A 19,488-nucleotide genomic window follows, 5' to 3' on the forward strand; every position below is an offset into this window, starting at 1 on the left:
ACACTCAGAGATGAAAATGTGTAAAAACAAAACTAAAATGACATAACCGTGGTCAAGATAAGACGTGCCCAGGTGCAGGACAACAACAGAATGAAAATATTGAGAGGCGCTAAAGCTGGGGGCCCGCCAGGGTTTGTGTTTTTTGGATACAGGAAGAATGAAACAGCACATAAGGTAGTCTACTAGGCCCAGGAGAATCAACTGAAACTAGAGGCCTGATGGTTCTCTCTTAGGATGGCTATAAAGAGTTGCTAATGACAGTTGCTACAGGGCTGGGCTAAACCAGATGCTTGGCTAGGAAGGCAGGAGGAGACAGATTAAGGAATGATCTGAGCAAGCTGTGCATTTATTTTCACCCCGGGGCAGGAGCTCTAAGCCTTTGATGAAAGTTTCTGAGCTGGTTTCCCTGGAAGATTGTGCAGATGACCCCCAAACTGCTAGGTTGGGAAACTATAAGTAAATTTGAGAGAGGGAGAATATTTATCTCTAAAAATAAGCCGGCAAATCAAAAGTGCAGAACACATCAAGCCTCTAAATTGAACACAACTTGAACAGAGGATTAATAAATTGGAATATTGTACTGATGAATTTACCCAGAACACCATAGAGAAAAAAAGACTTGAAGGTATGAAAATATGTCTAAGAGCTTTGGAAGAGAATGGATACATGTATATGTATGGCTGAGTTCCTTTGCTGTCCACCTGAAACTATGAAAACATTGTTAATCAGCTATACACCAATATAAAATAAGATTTTTAAAAAAAGTATAGCTAAGAGCAAGGGAGATCAGACTGTTAAGCTCTAATTTATGCCTCATAGTTATCTAGAAGAATTTTTAAAAACAAGATTTTAATGATTTGCAATGAATAGAATAAGTTTAAAAATTATACTTAGAAATGTAAAGTAAAAGGGAAAATAACTTACAAGTGGAAAATATTGAAACCTACATGGAGCAAAAAGACAGGTTACTTCCAAAGGCATGGTAATCAAATAGACACTAGACTTCAGTTAGTAATAGATGTAAGACAAAAGAGATCAAAGCATTATTTAAACTTCAAGGTAAAAGAAGTCACTTTTTAGAAAAAAGAGTGTGTTATCTTATCAGTCACAGATTTTTTGGAAAGAACTAGTAAAGGATTGATTCAGTAAGGATAGAAGTAAACCCAGAAAGATGGGATCAGAAAGAAAATGGAGAGAGAAAGTATAATTTGGACTGCTTTTTCTGGTCCTAAGAACTTATCTGTTTATAAAAGATCAGAATTATGCTACACAAGTGCATTTCCTTTGGGGTTACTCTTCAGCTGAATTCAATTACAAATTTGCTATCAAAGAAAGAAAGCGCCCCATTATCTGCTAATTCAGAATGACTTTCAGAAAACTCATAGAGCCTGAAGTAAATCCTCTTCCAACCTGATTAACTTTCTAGTCTTGCCATTAATTGGGAGATCCATTTAAAAGCAGCTTGTTCATCAATTTTTGCTGATATTGTCTGCCAAGACTATATATATGGAGAATGTTGAGATTAACATAGAAATAACTCTGAAAAATTGTCTAATTCAGTTCAATCATGTTGACCTCTAGTTTACAGCTCTCAAAATTAAAAATAAGTAGAATTGGTATGAAAGTAGAAACGCATACATGTCGCACACAGAGGATGAAACGGTGTGCTGAGGGCTATGACAGGAATGAGCTGATGGATATTTCAAGCCAGAAGACATCTGCCAAGAAAGAGAGGGGGACAAGCTATTGATTCAGAGTCTAGATAGGTCTAGTTACAGATCATAAAACTAGTGTTAGGAGAGTGGAAAAAAGACATTGGCTCCAGGCAATGTGGTGTTTAGAAATCAAACAGCTTTCAGAGAATCAAGTTTCAGGATTAAAAGAGCATCTATTGAGCACCTCCTATAGTCTGCTACCTGTGTTAGGTGCTGAGGAATTCAGAAATAATGTAAAATAAAAGCCACGGTCTCCAGAGGAAATCAGTTTAGGAGGAAGATAGACATATATGGATAATTTCACAAGGCATGCTAAAAGAGTGATTGAGAAAGGTGCTAAGAAAGTGAGAGAAAGGAGAATTTAATTTTAATTCAGGTAATTGGAAAGTGTTTTAGAAGAGACTGGTTTAACTTGAATATTGAAGGATGGGTAAGAATTTTATATCAGACAATGGGGACGGGCATTCTAGGCAAAGATAAAAAGGTACGAAGCCTGGGAAAAATAAAGCTTAAGATCCAGATGAAAGTATTCCCAGCTGGGTCTTCTATTTACTCCTTCCAGGACAAGAACTCATCTCTGTTGGGTAAAAGCCTAGATAGGTACATCTGAACAGAGAAGGAAGTAAAATGATAAGGAGAAAGACAACTCAAAAGAAAAGAGGCAAGTAGATATACACATACATATATATATACACATATAGATATATATAGTAAAGTCCGATGCTGTAAAGAACAATATTGCATAGAAACCTGGAATGTTAGGTCCATGAATCAAGGTAAATTGGACCTGGTCAAGCAGGAGATGGCAAGAGTAAATATCGACATCTTAGGATCAGTGAACTAAACTGGATGGAAATGGGTGAAACTGAAAGTGAAAGTCGCTCAGTCATGTCCGACTCTCTGCGACCCCACAGACTACACAGTCCATGGAATTCTCCAGGCCAGAATACTGGAGTGGGTAGCCTTTCCCTTCTCCAGGGGATCTTCCCAACCCAGGGATTGAACCCAGGTCTCCTGCATTGCAGGTGGATTCTTTAACAACTGAGCTATAGGTGAATTTAGTTCAATGACCATTATAACTACTACTGTGAGCAAGAATCCCTTAGAAGAAATGAAGTAACCCTCATAGTCAACAAAAGACTTCAAAATGCAGTACCTGGGTGCAATCTCAAAAACGAGAGGATGATCTCTGTTCATTTCAAAGGCAAACCATTCAACATTGCAGTAATCCAAGTCTATGCCCTAATCACTGATGCTGAAGAAGATGAAGTTGAACGGTTCTATGAAGACCTAAAAGCCCTAGAAGTAATACACACACACAAAGATGTCCTTTGCATCACAGGGGACTAGAATGCAAAAGTAGGAAGTCAAGAGATACTTGGAGTAACAGGCAAGTTTGGTCTTGGAGTACAAAATGAAGCAGGGCAAAGGCTAACAGAGTTTTGCTAAGAGAAAACACTGGTCATAACAAACACCCTCTTCCAACAACATAAGAGATGACTGTACACATAAACATCACCAGATGGTCAATACTGAAATCAGACTGATTATATTCTTTGCAGCCAAAGATGATATTCTAAACAGTCAGCAAAAACAAGACCTGGAGCTGACTGTGGCTCAGGTCATAAAATCCTTATCGCCAAATTCAGACTTAAATTGAAGAAAGTAGGGAAAAGCACTAGGCCTTTCAGGGATGACCTAAATCAAATCTGTTATGATTATACAGTGGAGGTGATGAATGGATTCAAGGGATTAGATCTGGTAGATAGAGTGCCTGTAGAAATATGGACAGAGGTTCATAACATTGTCCAGGAGGCAGTGACCAAAACCATCTCAAAGAAAAAGAAATGCAAAGTGGTTATCTGAGGAGGTCTTTTAAATAGCTGAGAAAAGAAGAGAAGTGAAAAGCAAGGGAGAAAGGGAAAGATAAACCCATTTGAATTCAGAGTTCCAGAGAATAACAAGAAGAGATAAGAAAGCCTTCTTCAATGAAGAATGCAAAGAAGTAGAGGAAAACAGTAGAATGGGAAAGACTAGAGGTCTCTTCAAGAGAATTGGAGATACACAGGGAACATTTTATGCAAGTTCAGGCACAATAAAGGACAGAAATGGTAAGGACCTAACAGAGGCAGAGGAGATTAAGAAGAACTATACAAAAATATCTTAATGATGCCACCATGGTGTGGTCACACACGTGGAGCTAGACATCCTAGAGTTTGAAGTCAAGTGGGTCTTTGGAAGTATTACTACAAACAAAGCTCAGCTGAAATTCCAGCTAAGCTATTTAAAATCTGAAAAGATGATGTTGTTAAAGTGCTGCACTCAACATGTAAACAAATTTGGAAAACTCAACAGTGGCCACAGGCCTGGAAAAAGTCAATTTCTTTCCAGTGCTGAAGAATGTTCAAAGTACCATACCAGTGAACTCATTTTGCATGCTAGTAAAGTTATGCTCAAAATCCTTCAAGCTAGGCTTCAGCAGTATGTGAGCTGAGAACTTCCAGATGTACATGCTGGGTTTATGAAAGGAATCATAGATCTCATTGCCAACATCCACTGGATCATAGAGAAAGCATGGGAATTCCAGAAAAACATCTACTTCTGGTTCATTGACTACACTAAAACCTTTGACTGTGTTGATTGCAACAAACTGGAGAATTCTTGAGAGATGGGAATACCACCTCACCTGCCTCCTGAGAAGCCTGTATACAAGTCAAGAAGCAATAGTTACGACCTTACATGGAACAACTGACTGGTTCCAAATTGGGGAAGAAGTAGGACAAGGCTGTATATTGTCATCCTGTTTATTTAACTTGCAGAGTGTGTTCATGTGTGCAAAGTCGATTCAGTCGTGTCCGACTCTTTGTGACCCCATGGACTATAGCCTGTAAGGCTCCTCTGTCCATGGGATTCTCCAGGTAAGAATACTGGAGTGGGTTGCCATGCTCTCCTCCAGGAGATCTTCCTGACTCAGGGATTGAACCTGCATGTCTTATGTCTGCTACATTAGTGCCACCTGGGAAGCCCAATGATATATATATATATATATTTTCTAAGATATAAGATATGATAGTTTATTCATGTTTATTTCTATTCACACCTCCCAATCCCATTATTGAGTCAGTTCAGCCACTCAGTTTTGTCTGACTCTTTGCTACCCCATGGACTGCAGCACGCCAGTCCTCCCTGTCCATCACCAAATCCTGGAGTTTACTCAAACTCATGTCCATTGAGTCAGTGATGCCATCCAACCATCTCATACTCTGTCGTCCCCTGCTCCTCCCACCTTCAATCTTTCCCAGCATCAGGGTCTTTTCAAATGAGTCATTTCTTCACATCAGGTGGCCAAAGTATTGGAGTTTCAGCATCAACATCATTCCTTCCAATGTATATTCAGGACTAATTTCCTTTAGGATGGACTGGTTGGATCTCCTCGCAGTCCAAGGGACTCTCAAGAGTCTTCTCCAACACCAAAGTTCAAAAGCATCAATTCTTTGGGGCTCAGCTTTCTTTATAGTTCAACTCTCACATCCATACATGACTACTGGAAAAACTATAGCCTTGACTAGATGGACCTTTGTTGGCAAAGTAATGTCTCTGCTTTTTCATATGCTGTCTAGGTTGGTCATAATTTTCCTTCCAAGGAGTAAGCGTCTTTTAATTTCATGGCTGCAATCACTATCTGTAGTGATTTTGGAGCCCCCAAAAATAAGGTCAGCCACAGTTTCCACTGTTTCCCCATCTATTTCCCATGAAGTGATGGGACCAGATGCCATGATCTTAGTTTCCTGAATGTTGAGCTTTAAGCCAACTCTTTCACTCTCCTCTTTCACTTTCATCAAGAGGCTTTTTAGTTCCTCTTCACTTTCTGCCATAAGGGTGGTGTCATCTGCATATCTGAGGTTATTGATATTTCTCCCGGCAATCTTGATTCCAGTTTGTGCTTCTTCCAGCCCAGCGTTTCTCATGATATACTCTGCATATAAGTGAAATAAGCAGGGTGACAATATACAACCTTGACATACTCCTTTCCCGATTTGGAACCAGTGTATTGTTCCATGTCCAGTTCTAACTGTTGCTTCCTGACCTGCATACAGATTTCTCAAGAGGCAGGTCAGGTTGTGGGTATTACCATGTCTTTCAGAATTTTTCACAGTTTGTTGTGATCCACATAGTCAAAGGCTTTGGCATAGTCAATAAAGCAGAAATAGATGTTTTTCTGGAACTCTTGCTGTACTTAATAGATACTCATAATTATATTTTTGATGCAGAAGGAAGAATGAAATTTGCTGGAAGTTGCAGGGATTGAGAGCTAAAAGGAGAAGACAAAAAAGTAAATGGGGAAGAAATAAGACTGACTTCAGTTAATCGCCAGTCATTTGGCAACCAGGAACACTTGGGACTCAGTCTGTCTATCCAGGAACAAGAAGGTAATGAAGTGCTTTAAATGGGGACTCTGTGAGGCAGTGTTGAAGCTGAGTGAGTGCACTTAGTTTGGAGCCAGGCCCCAGAGAGCAAGTCAAACCTGGCCTCTCCTCAATCTCTCTGAGTCTTTCAACATTTAAAAAGAGAGGTGACAATAAAGGTGGTAATAACAGCAATTACCTCTCTGGATATTGTGAAGATTTAACAAGAAAAACAAAGTACTCCATGTAGGCAGTTATTATTTATAACAATTTAACATGTTTTTGGAGAAGGAAATGGCAACCCACTCCAGTATTCTTGCCTGGAGAATCCCATGGACAGAGGATCCTGGCAGGAAACACACAGTCCATGGGGTCGCAAGAGTTTGACATGACTTAGTGACTAAACCACCACCAAACATGTTTTCATCTTTATCTCATGCCTTTCCTTTTCAGTTTCATTGCCATAAACTGTTTATCAGATGCCATAGTTAGTCTTCTGGTTGCACTCCCTTGTGGCTCAGCTGGTAAAGAAACTGCCTGCAATGCAGGAGACCTGGGTTTGATCCCTGGGAAGATACCCTGGAGAAGGGAAAGGCTACCACTCCATGCCTGGAGAATCTCATGGACTGTATAGTCATGGAGTCGCAAAGAGTCGGACATGACTGAGCAACTTTCACTTTCACTTTGCACTCCTTTTAGTGTACTTTTAAGTGTGGACCACAAAATTTATTAATATACTCCAGACTTGACCAACCACAGAGAGTGGGTCAAAATATCAATTTCCTGCTTTCAGACACTAAATGTAGTGAGGCATTTTAATATCAGAGCTATTTTGGCAGCTACTCCCAGTGTGGACTCTAACTGGGTTGGAAAAAAATCAACTATAATTCCCAAGGGCTTTGATACATCCTGCCATTGAGCTGTGTCCTTAACAAACTGTAGTTGTTCCGTAGCTCAGTCATGTCCACCTCTTTGTGACCCCATGGACTGCGGCATGCCAGGTTTCCCTGTCCTTCACCATCTCCCAGAGCTTGATCAAACTCATGTTCACTGAGTGGGTGATGCCATCCAATCATCTCATCCCCTCTCACCCCTTCTCCCCCCACCTTCAATCTTTCCTAGCATCAGGGTCTTTTCCAATGAGTCAGTTCTTCACATCAGGTGGCCGGAGGATTGGAGTTTCAGCTTTAGCATCAGTCCTTCCAATGAATATTTAGGGTTGATTTCCTTTAGGATGGACTGGTTGGACTTCCTTCCAGTCCAAGAGACTATAGCTAAGTACTTCTTTTTTTAAAAACTCAATTGCAATACTGTATATTTATCCCTATTACATTTCATTTTATTCAGTTTGGCCTTTCTTCAATTGTGATTCTGACTCTGTTATTCAATGTACATATTATTCCTCTTTTCTGTTAATAAAACAGACTCTTGTGGCTCACTTTATGTTTTGTCCAGTTAGGGAAAAGCATGCAAAAACACAATTTATCTTGTTTTATTTGTTCCTTCCACCTGATAGCATTTCCTCCAGTTCTTCTCCCTACCTGCAATGTTCCTCCTTCAATTGTCCCCATAGCCACCTTCCTTAATTCCTTCATATCTTCCTTAAGCTCTGGCTCCTATTTCACTTTCTCAATGAGGCCTTCCTTCCCTAACCATTTTATTTAACACTGCAACCCCTATCTTTTGCACATATCCGCCACCGCACCTCCCATTTTATTTCATAGCATTTAAAACCATCTAACACAATGTATTTAATTTAATTTACTAATTATGATTACTGTGTGCTCATCCCAATGTTCCATGAGGATAGGGATCTTTGTTTACTGATAGATCCCAAGTTCCTAGAAAACTGCTGAACACATTGTGGGAAATCAATAAACATTAGTTGGGTAAAATGAATACATTTCAGGAAAGTTTTGGTTATGATAAATTAATATAAAAGTTTTTTAAGTCATATTGATAGTGAAGATGCCTCTTGGATTCCCACAATCCATGGATCATCAGTTTCGGTTTTTACCATTTTGATAATTTGCTGTTTTTTTTTTTTTTTTTTTTTTTTAACAGATTCTCACTAAAATTAGTGAGAAGCTGAGAAAGCTTGAATCAGGGAATCTTAGATGCCATTTTATACCATGTATGTCAGATAGTCTTTAATGTGAAAAATCTCCAACCAAGTCACTGATAAAAATATTGGTTAGAAGACACCAAAGATAGAGCCCTGAAGTACAGCTCCTACAATCTCCCTCTAGTCATTTATCAACACTCTTTTATACAATCTTTATCCAGTTGTTATTCACCCGATAGAACCATCATTCATCCTATTTTTTTTTTTTTAAGCCACAAGGATATGAAGATTAAAGTTGGTACATACTGAGATCTATACTACTAATAATAACAAAAAATAACAACAAAATAACTCAGCATTTACTGAGTACTTACTATCTTCATAAGGGTGGATGACACCACCCTTATGGCAGAAAGTGAAGAAGAACTAAAGAGCCTCTTGATGAAAGTGAAAGAGGAGAGTGAAAAAGTTAGCTTAAAGCTCAACATTCAGAAAACTAAGATCATGGCATCTGGTCCCATCACTTCATGGGAAATAGATGGGGAAACAGTGGAAACTGTGGCTGACTTTATTTTTCTGGGCTCCAAAATCACTGCAGATGGTGACTGCAGCCATGAAATTAGAAGATGCTCCTTGGAAAAAAAGTTGTGACCAACCTAGACAGCATATTAAAAAGCAGAGACATTACATTGTCAACAAAGGTCCGTCTAGTCAAGGGTATGGTTTTTCCACGGGTCATTTATGGATGTGAGAGTTGGACTATAAAGAAAGCTGAGCCCCAAAGAATTGATGCTTTTGAACTGTGGTGTTGGAGAGGACTCTTGAGAGTCCCTTGGACTGCAAGGAGATCCAACCAGTCCATCCTGAAGGAGATCAGTCCTGGGTGTTCATTGGAAGAACTGATTCTAAAGCTGAAACTCTAATACTTTGGCCACCTGATGCGAAGAGCTGACTCTTTTGAAAAGACCCTGATGCTGGGAGGGATTGGGGGCAGGAGGAGAAGGGGATGATGGAGGATGAGATGGTTGGATGGCATCACTGACTCGATGGATGTGAGTCTGAGTGAACTCCAGGAGTTGGTGATGGACAGGGAGGCCTGGTGTGCTGTGGTTCATGGAGTCACAAAGAGTCGGACACGACTGAGCGACTGAACTGAACTGAACTACTATCTTCTGGGTACTGTGCTAAATTTATTACATATCACATTTAATTTAGTGTATTTATGCCACTTCTTTCTCTTTTTTTCTATAATGAATCAGATCATAAAGCTAGTAAGTGATGGAATGAATATTTAATCCTAGACAGTCTGACTCCAGAGTATAATCACTGATTCTACTGGCTCCTTGATAGATATACTCTGTGGATGTCTCTGACTTACAACTCTATCCTGACATCAAATATTTTTTGGAAAGCCTATTATGTGCCAAGATATGTGCTAAAAAGAAGGGGGACAAATATGAATATGATCTGAACCCTTCCCCTAAGGCCTAAAAAGGGTTATTTAGAATTATGAACTACTAAACAGATGAATCTCTCTTCTCCAGTTATTTTGTTATTATGAAAATCCATGGATGTCTCTCCCTTTTTGCCAGTGATACTTGGTTCCAAAAAACCAAGTATTGGTAGCCAATAAGCACAAAAATCCAGGATAAATACACCTCTTATCAGAGGTTTCTAAAAAGCAGAAACTGGTCACCTTTTTTGATGAAGCCTGCTTATTTATAGTGCCACATAAATGCCAATTGTTTGAACCATGAGAGTAGCTGTGCTTAAACAGATACCCCTGACCTGCTGCCAATGTGCCGTCTTTGATCTCGTGAGTCTTTTACTAAGTTCTTATGTGATTTCATCTCACTGCCCCTTAACTGAAAGCAATTTTCATGTTTTATATTTAATCCTTTGGAGGCACTGAGCCAGGTGGTAAATTAATTACTTCCGTAGCATGAGAAAAGTTCCCAGCTTCATTGTTGAATTCAGCTAAAGTTAGGAACTTTTTTTTGAAGCTGTATTAATACCATTTACGCTTTTATTTTGATTAAAAATATGTTTAAAAGGCAGAGTAGTATGGTCTAATGGCTGATTCTAAATGTTTTGGGATAAGGATTGCTTTAGACACTTTTAGTCACAGAAGGACTATTTTTGTTGGTAAACCAGTCTGTTTTCGAGGCAATGACAAATTTCCTTGGAAGTGGTATGCTATGAGAGCTTCATCACTGGAGGTAGAGTGTTGGGGGCCAGAGTGAGGTACTCCGCCCATGACAAAGGTCATGAGGAAGGAGGCTCGACATACGCAAAGGCGGGATCGAGCCTCAGGAGTCCCCCTGGAACTCCTCGAGCATCTACCCCCATAACCAGAGCCTGCCTACTTTACTACTTTGTGCTCTTACCTACACCTCTGACTTTACGGGGGGCTGTCCCCCACGACCTCTTTTGGAGAAGGAGTTAACCTAGAGCTCCAGTTAATAATAATTCCTGGGCGTGATAAGAGTGTTTTAACCTACAAACTCCTCTGAAGGTTCTCTAGCCTGCCTGACAGGCTCGTCCGGCCACATGTGATTGCTCACAGCCTCCCAACCGTGAGAGGCACGAGATGCTTTAAACCTTCTAAAAACAGGTTCCTTAGAAAAGTTAGAAAACTATTAGTATAAGTATAATGGGCTGATTAGAAATTGTATTGGTGAAGGGTTTTTCATTTGTTGAGCCAATGTTTGTTGCTAAGTCTCCACATCCCCTGCCCTTACACACATTAATGAATATATAGAAGAAATAAGTATTAACCTTTGATATTAATCACGTTAGACCTTAGGCTAAGTAAATTCTTTCCTTAACTAAAACCCACTACACCCTCACCCTGTAGGAATGTAACTTTATTTGGGTGGCGTCTGTTTTGAGAATAATCAGCCCTGGAGAAATAAGTGTCCTGATTGACTGACCGCTGTCACAAGGAGAGGGTCGTAAATTGTCAGCAGGCCCCCCTGGCCAGAAGATGATGTAACACCCCTAAGACCTCTGTATACATTTGTGTGAAGCACCTGACTTTAATAAAAGTCAGGACTGCTGACCCCGCGTGACTTTTGCATAACATCTCAGTGTATAAAAGTAGACCATGGAAAATAAAGAATTGGGATCAGTTTCTCGAAATACTGGTCTCCCCATGTCGCGCTCTCTCTCACTCTGGTTGAGTCTCCATCTGGAGCGTGGAACCCACCATGCTTACTAATTATGCCTGGGCTTCTAAGATCCGACCGGGGAGGCCTCAGTGTCTCCTCTCCTTCGGGAGAACGGAAGGACGCCTGCAGCCTACGTAAGTGGTGCAAACTTCTTGTCTTGAAGTTTTATTGGTCTCCCGCGTAAACCAAGCCACTCAGCCTCTTTTCTCCACTGAATTTTCCTACTGAGCTATCCTCATCCTATTACTCTTTATATCTTTAATTAATATCTAATTGAAGCTATCGTATCCTGATCCTCGCCTATGCCGTCTCTCCTTCGAATACCCTGGATCAGCCGGGGCTGGTCCCCGGCAGTAGAGGGTAAAAGTCAGGTTTGAAGTTTATAAAATTTACACTGGAGGGTTACTTCACTACACACCAGAGAAACTCCTGCAAGCATAGCATTTCTCTGAGAGGAAAAGGTAGGTGAGCAAAGGAAAGACATAGGTGAGGGGTATTAGAGGTTCTGTTAACAGCCCTCCCCAAGCCAGTCCCCAGCAACGGTCCTTCTGTCTGGGGTCAATAGAAGGAAACCCAGTTTGATTCAGAAATAAAGGATCAGAGAATGAAGAGGTGTGAATTCTGGTGTACACGCTCCCCCTGTCAGACTGTGGGCAGGGGTGCTTTGGAGGGGCAGGCTGCTCGCTTGGGAGGGCAGGGGGACACCTTATGGGTCTGGTACGCCTGTGCTGATTGAAGCGCCAGGTGGAGCATCTATTGCACATGGCCCACTGAAATGGAAGTGGGCAAGGAATTGTATGAAAGCAGTCAAAAAGTACAAGCTTCCAGTTATTAAGTACAGCATGATAAATATAATTAACTGCTGTAAGTTACATACAGCAGTTGTTAAGAGAATAAATCCTAAGAGTTCTCATCACAAGCAAAAAATACTTTTTCCTATTTCTTTAATTTTGTATCTATATGACATGACAGATGTTCACTAAATTTATTGTGGTAATCATTTTGTAATGCATGTAAGTCAAATTATTATGCTATATATCTTGAGCTTATACTGTGCTGTCAATTATATCTCAATATAACTGGAAAAAAGAAAAGAAGAGGCAAAAAAAAAAAAGAGAGAGAGAGAGAGAAAAGGAGAGAAAGAGAAAGGTGGAAGAATTAAGAGAGTTGTGGACTTGAAATTAAAACCTACTGTTCTAAATCTTATTTCCATCACTAACTTGAAATGCTACCTTGGCCAAATCACTTAACATCACTAAATCTCAGTCTCTTTGCCTATAAAATGGGAATAATGATACTTCCTCATAGGATCCACTGAAATAAAGTTATTAATAATAAATTGCCTGTAAAAATGCAAACGATATTTACATCATGACACTCAAATACATTACCAATTATTGTGGTTCTTTATGCACTGAATATCATCATTGCAGTTGGAGAGGAGGTGACCATTACTATCTTCTTTTACAAATGGAAAATCTGTTTTTTTTAATATAAATTTATTTATTTTAATTGGAGGCTAATTACTTTACAGTATTGTATTGGTTTTGCTATACATTGACATGAATCCGCCACAGGTGTACATGTGTTCCCCATTCTGAACCCCCCTCCCAGCTTCCTCCCTATACCATCTCTCTGGGTCATCCCAAGTTCACCAGCCCCGAGCATCGAACCTGGACTGGCGATTCGTTTCACATATGATAATATACATGTTTCAATGCCATTCTCCCAAATCATCCCACCCTCTCCCTCTCCCTCTCCCTCTCCCAGAGTCCAAAAGACTGCTCTATACATCTGTGTCTCTTTTGCTGTCTCGCATACAGGGTTATCATTACCATCTTTTAAATGACCTGAACCTCATCATTTAGAAAGAGGCAGAGACCCTGTCTTCTGACAAACACTTTCTCTACGGGTTCTTGTTCAATAGCAAGCAATATAGTAATAGAAGGAAAAGCCTCTCTTAAATCAAGTAGAATACATCTTCCGTGAGAGATTGAATGCAAACCTTGACTATGTAAGCATTTTCAGAAGAAGGTCATTGTCTGCTGAATTAATTTTCATTCTTGGCTTAACAATGCCTGTTGGCCGTCAGAGCTTGGTGAAAATCCCATCTATTTAGTTAGGGACTGGCCTGATTGATGGAGAAAGATTGACAGGAGTTACAGGATAAATCCTTGCACCTTGGAATAAATTATTTAAGTGTCCTTTATTCTGAGTAGAAACTAGGGCTCTGTCTAGACATGTAATATAAAATAGAAGGTAAAAGTTTTCATCTGAATATAGCTAAATAATGAAAGCCCTCATGTATCCCACACACAATAGATGCTTAATGAACTTTGTTAATTTTGTGAATCAAAAAAAAAAAACCACCTATTTTTTTCTTTCTTAAATTATCCAGATAGTTCTCACTTAATACATGTAAGTCCAGTACATGTATTATACCTTTTTGTATTTTTTTTCCATTTGATCTTCGCATATATCAGCTAAGCCTTGTTCTGTGCAATTTTAGTCTGAAAATAATTAATACATAACAGTTAAAGCAAATCTAAAATTTCAAACTGCCCACATTCCATTCTTTGAAATGCTTAAAAAAAAAAAAAATTCCCCATTATTCCCAAATCCACCCTCTGAGAATCGCCAGAGTCTGTTTTGAGCTTATCACTAGCCCATATATAAAAGCATTTTGTATCTCATATTGCCAATGTATTTAATATATCTTTCATTAATTACTACCAGAAAGTGATTCCAGGAAAAAGAGCTAGTACTAAGAGCAAATCACAGTGTGTAAGACTAGAATGAAACACAACATAAAGAAATCTATATTTTAGATGATAAATAGTTCAAATACAGCATAAAGGAATCTATATTTGTAAATGATAAATATTTCAAAATTTAAAAAATACATAACAAGAAAAAAATTTTTTTAATGTAAAATCACTTGGTTTTAGAGAAAGCCTATGATGTAGAAGATTAAGTTTGACAATTTGAGTTTATTTTAACCTAAAACTTATGAGGCAATTGCAGTCAATTAGTCTGTATTTGATGCTGTGAAAGTGCTGCACTCAATATACCAGCAAATTTGGAAAACACAGCAGTGGCCACAGAACTGGAAAAGATCAGTTTTCATTCCAATCCCAAAGAAAGGCAATGCCAAAGAATGCTCAAACTACCGCACAATTGCACTCATCTCACATGCTAGTAAAGTAATGCTCAAAATTCACCAAGCCAGCCTTCAGCAATATGTGAACCGAGAACTTCCTGATGTTCAAGCTGCTTTTAGAAAAGGCAGAGGAACCAGAGATAAAATTGCCAACATCTACTGGATCATGGAAAAAGCAAGAGAGTTCCAGAAAAACATCTGTTTCTGCTTTATTGACTATGCCAAAGCCTTTGACTGTGTGGATCACAATAAACTGTGGAAAATTCTGAAAGAGATGGGAATACCAGACCACCTGACCTGCCTCTTGAGAAACCTACATTGCAGGTCAGGAAGCAACAGTTAGAGCTGGACATGAAACAACAGACTGGTTCCAAATAGGAAAAGGAGTATGTCAAGGCTGTGTATTGTCACCCTGCTTATTTAACTTCTATGCAGAGTACATCACGAGAAAAGTTGGGCTGGAAGAAGCACAAGCTGGAATCAAGATTGCTGGGATAAATGTCAATAACCTCAGATATGCAGATGACACCACCCTTATGGCAGAAAGTGAAGACGAACTAAAAAGCCTCTTGCTGAAAGTGAAAGAGGAGTGTGAAAGAGTTGGCTTAAAGCTCAACATTAGGAAAACAAAGATCATGGCATCTGGTCCCATCACTTCATGGGAAATAGATGGGGAAACAGTGGAAACAGTGTCAGACTTTATTTTTGGGGGCTCCAAAATCACTACAGATGGTGATTGCAGCCATGAAACTAAAAGACGCTTACTCCTTGGAAGGAAAGTTATGACCAACCAAGATAGCATATTCAAAAGCAGAGACATTACTTTGCCAACAAAGGTCCGTCTAGTCAAGGCTATGGTTTTTCCAGTGGTCATGTATGGATGTGAAAGTTGGACTGTGAAGAAAGCTGAGCGCTGAAGAATGGATGCTTTTGAAGTGTGCTTTTGTAGAAGACTCTTGAGAGTCCCTTGGAGTGCAAGGAGATCCAACCAGTCTGTTCTAAAGGAGATCGGTCCTGGGTGTTGTTTGGAAGGAATGATGCTAAAGCTGAAACTCCAGTACTTTGGCCACCTCATGCAAAGAGTTGACTCATTGGAAAAGACCCTGATGCTGGGAGGGATTGGGGGCAGGAGGAGAAGGGGACGACAGAGGATGAGACGACTGGATGGCATCACTGACTCGATGGACGTGAGTCTGAGTGAACTCCGGGAGTTGGTGATGGACAGGGAGGCCTGGCGTGCTGCAATTCATGGGGTCACAAAGAGTTGGACATGACTGAGCAACTGAACTGAACTGAACTGAGTCTGTATCTGGTCTTATTTTAATATGTCAATGTGTGTGTGTGCTCAGTCACTCAGTCGTGTCTGACTTTTGCGACCCCATGGACTATAGCCACAACATCCTCTGTCCGTGGGATTTCTCAGGCAAGAATATTGGAATGGATTGCCATTTCCTATTCCAGTGGATCTTCCCAACCCAGGGATGAACCCACATCTTCTGCACTGGCAGTCAGATTCTACACTACCGAGTCCCTAGGGAAGCCCAAATAAGTAAGTGAAGCAGTGACAGGTTCCACCATAATAAGAGCTGTCAGTCTAACAGGGAAAATTAGACATGAAGAAAAAGAATCTAAATATGAGGCAAAATTTGCTAAGAATATAAATAAATTATTACTGAAGCTCAAGGTAAGGTAGGATTTCTTTCTTTCCTGCTAGGGGGAGGGGAAGACAGGAGGGAGAATTTAAAGAACTCTATGGAGGAGTTGTCTATTTGTGCTCGTCCACCAAGAATGAAACATAGGTAGAGCAGGAAAGATATCATGAGCCTCTCATGATCAAGTGTGCCACCCACTTACTCATCAGTCACAACTAGCCTCACCCCTTTCCCTTGAAGGTTAAACCTCCTTATATTTTTCCAAAACAGCCATGCTCTCAATGCCTATGTGCTTTGGCACAGGCTTTTTTTCTTAGGATATCTCTTTTTCCTATTATTTCATGTAAACTCTCACTCTTTCTTTAACACTATCTAGAAATCACTCTGCCTTCTCCTCCAGTCTCCCAAAGTTTGGTCACCGCTTCCTTTGTCCTACATAAATTTTGGGTACTCTTTATTATAATAGTCATTACTCTGTTTTGCCATCAATTTGTTCATCTTTATTAAAAGTGTCAAGAAACATGATGCATCTTTATAAAACTATTACTTATTTCAATGTATGGCACTGAGAAAATAATACATGTTAGTTGACTAAACGAATGAGACAATGAGTAAAGTGTGTTTTGTATGTTATCTCATTCTGGTGTTTAGCATTTTCCTGATTATTAACGATGTTGAGCATCTTTGCTTGTCCTATTGACCATTTATAGGTCTATTTTGTGAAATGTCCATTCATATTTTGCCAATTAAATTTTTTTTGTTAGTTTAAATGGATTGTATGAGCTACATATACAGTCAGAAGTGTATATGCAATTTTGCCAAGAGAACACACTGGTCATAGCAAACACATTCATCCAGCAACAGAAGAGATGGCCAACACCAGATGGTCAACATTGAAATCAGATTGATTAAATTATTTGCGGCCAAAGATGGAGCTCTATACAGTCAGCAAAAATAAGACCAGAAGCTGATTATGGCTCAGATCATGAACTCCTTATTGTAAAATTCAGACTTAAATTGAAGAAAGTAGGGAAAACCACTAGACCATTCAGATATGACCTAAATCAAATCCCTTACAATTATACAGTGGAAGTGACAGAAAAATTCAAGGCATTATATCTCATAGACAGAGTATTTGAAGAACTAAGGATGGAAGTTCATGACATTGTACAGGAGGCAAGAATCAAGACCATCCCCAAGAAAAAAGAAAGGCAAAAAGGTTCTCTGAGGAGGCCTTACAAATAGCTGAGAAAAGAAGAGAAGTGAAAGGCAAAGGAGAAAAGGAAAGATATACCCATTTGAATGCAGAGTTCCATAGAATAGCAAGGAGAGATAAGAAAGCTTTCCTCAGTGACCAATGCAAAGAAATAGAGGAAAACAATAGAATGGGAAAGACTAGAGATCTCTTCAAGAAAATTAGAGATACCAAGTGAACCTTTCATGCAAAGATGGACACAAGAAAGGACAGAAATGGTATGGACCTAACAGAAGCAGAAGATATTAAGAAGAGGTGGCAAGAATACACAGAAGAACTGTATAAAAAAGATCTTCATGACCCAAATAATCAGATGATGTGATCACTCACCTGGAGCCAGACTTTCTGAAATGTGAAGTCAAGAGGGCCTTAGGAAGCATCACTACGAACAAAGCTAGTGGAGGTGATGCAATTCCTCCTGGGCTATTTCAAATCCTGAAAGATGATGCTGTGAAAGTGCTGCACTCAATATGCCAGCAAGTTTGGAAAACTCAGCAGTGGCCACAGGACTGGAAAAGGTCAGTTTTCATTCCAATCCAAAAGAAGGACAATGCCAAAGAATGTGCAAACTACCACACAATTGCACTCATCTCACATGCTAGTAAAGTAATGCTCAAAATTCTCCAAGCCAGTCTTCAACAGTACATGAATTGTGAACTTCCAGAAGTTCAAGCTAGATTTAGAAAAGTCAGAGGAACCAGAGATCAAATTACCAACATCCCTTGGATCATAGAAAAAACAAGAGAGTTCCAGAAAAACATCTACTTCTCCTATATTGACTATGCCAAAGCCTTTGACTGTGTAGGTTACACTGAACTGTGGAAAATTTTTCAAGAGATAGGAACACCAGACCACCTGACCTGCCTCCTGAGAAAGTGTATGCAGGTCAAGAGACAGCAGTTAGAACCAGACATGGAACAGCAGACTGGTTCCAAATCAGGAAAGGAGTGCGTCAAGGCTGTATATTGTCACTCTGCTTATTTAACTTACATGCAGAGTACATCATGTGAAAGCAGGTTGAATGAAGCACATCTGGAATCAAGATTGCTGGGAGAAATTATCAATAACCTCAGATATGCAGATGACACCACCCTTATGGAAGAAAATGAAGAGGAACTAAAGAGTCTCTTGATGAAAGTGAAAGAGGAAAGTGAAAAATTTGACTTAAAATTCAACATTCGAAAAACTAAAATCATGGCATCCGGTCCCATCACTTCATGGCAAATAGATGGGGAAACAGTGGAAACCATGACAGACTTTATTTTCTTGAGCTCCAAAATCACTGCAGATTGTGACTGCAGCCATGAAATTAAAAGATGCTTGCTCCTTGAAAGAAATACTATGACCAACCTAGACAGCATATTAAAAAGCACAGACATTACTTTGCCAACAAAGGCCCATCTAGTCAAAGTTATGGTTTTTCCTGTAGCCATATAAGGATGTGAGAGTTGGACTATAAAGAAAGCTGAGTGCCGAAGGATTGATGCTTTTGAACTGTGGTGTTGGAGAAGACTCTTGAAATTCCCTATGATTGAAAGGAGATCCAACTAGTCCATCCTCAAGGAAATCAGTCCTGAATATTCATTGGAAGGACTAATGCTGAAGCTGAAACTTCAATACTTTGGCCACCTGATGTGAAGAACTGACTTATTTGAAAAGATCCTGATGCTGGGAAAGATTGAAGGCAGGAGGACATGGGGACAAGAGAGGATGAGATGGGTGGATGGTCTCACTGACTCAATGGACATGAGTTTGAGCAAACTCCAGGAGTTGGTGATCGACAGGGAGGCCTGGCATGCTGCAGTCCGTGGGTCACAAAGAGTCAGACACAACTGAGTGACTGAACTGAATGATGAGCTACGTATATTTTGTAGTTTACTGAAATTTTGACTTAATTATGGCAATTGATTAGATTGCAGCCATAGTACCTTCCTTATTTCCTAGAGGTGGTAGACTGCAAAATAAGGTCCCAAATTTCCCTCATCCTAGGAAGGGACATCATCACTTATCCAATCAAGAAAGAGTGTCTACTTCTTTATTTCCTTGAATTTAAGCTGGCCTTGTG

The sequence above is a fragment of the Bos mutus genome, chromosome 2 (assembly GCF_027580195.1).
Source record: "Bos mutus isolate GX-2022 chromosome 2, NWIPB_WYAK_1.1, whole genome shotgun sequence".
NCBI lineage: Eukaryota > Metazoa > Chordata > Mammalia > Artiodactyla > Bovidae > Bos > Bos mutus.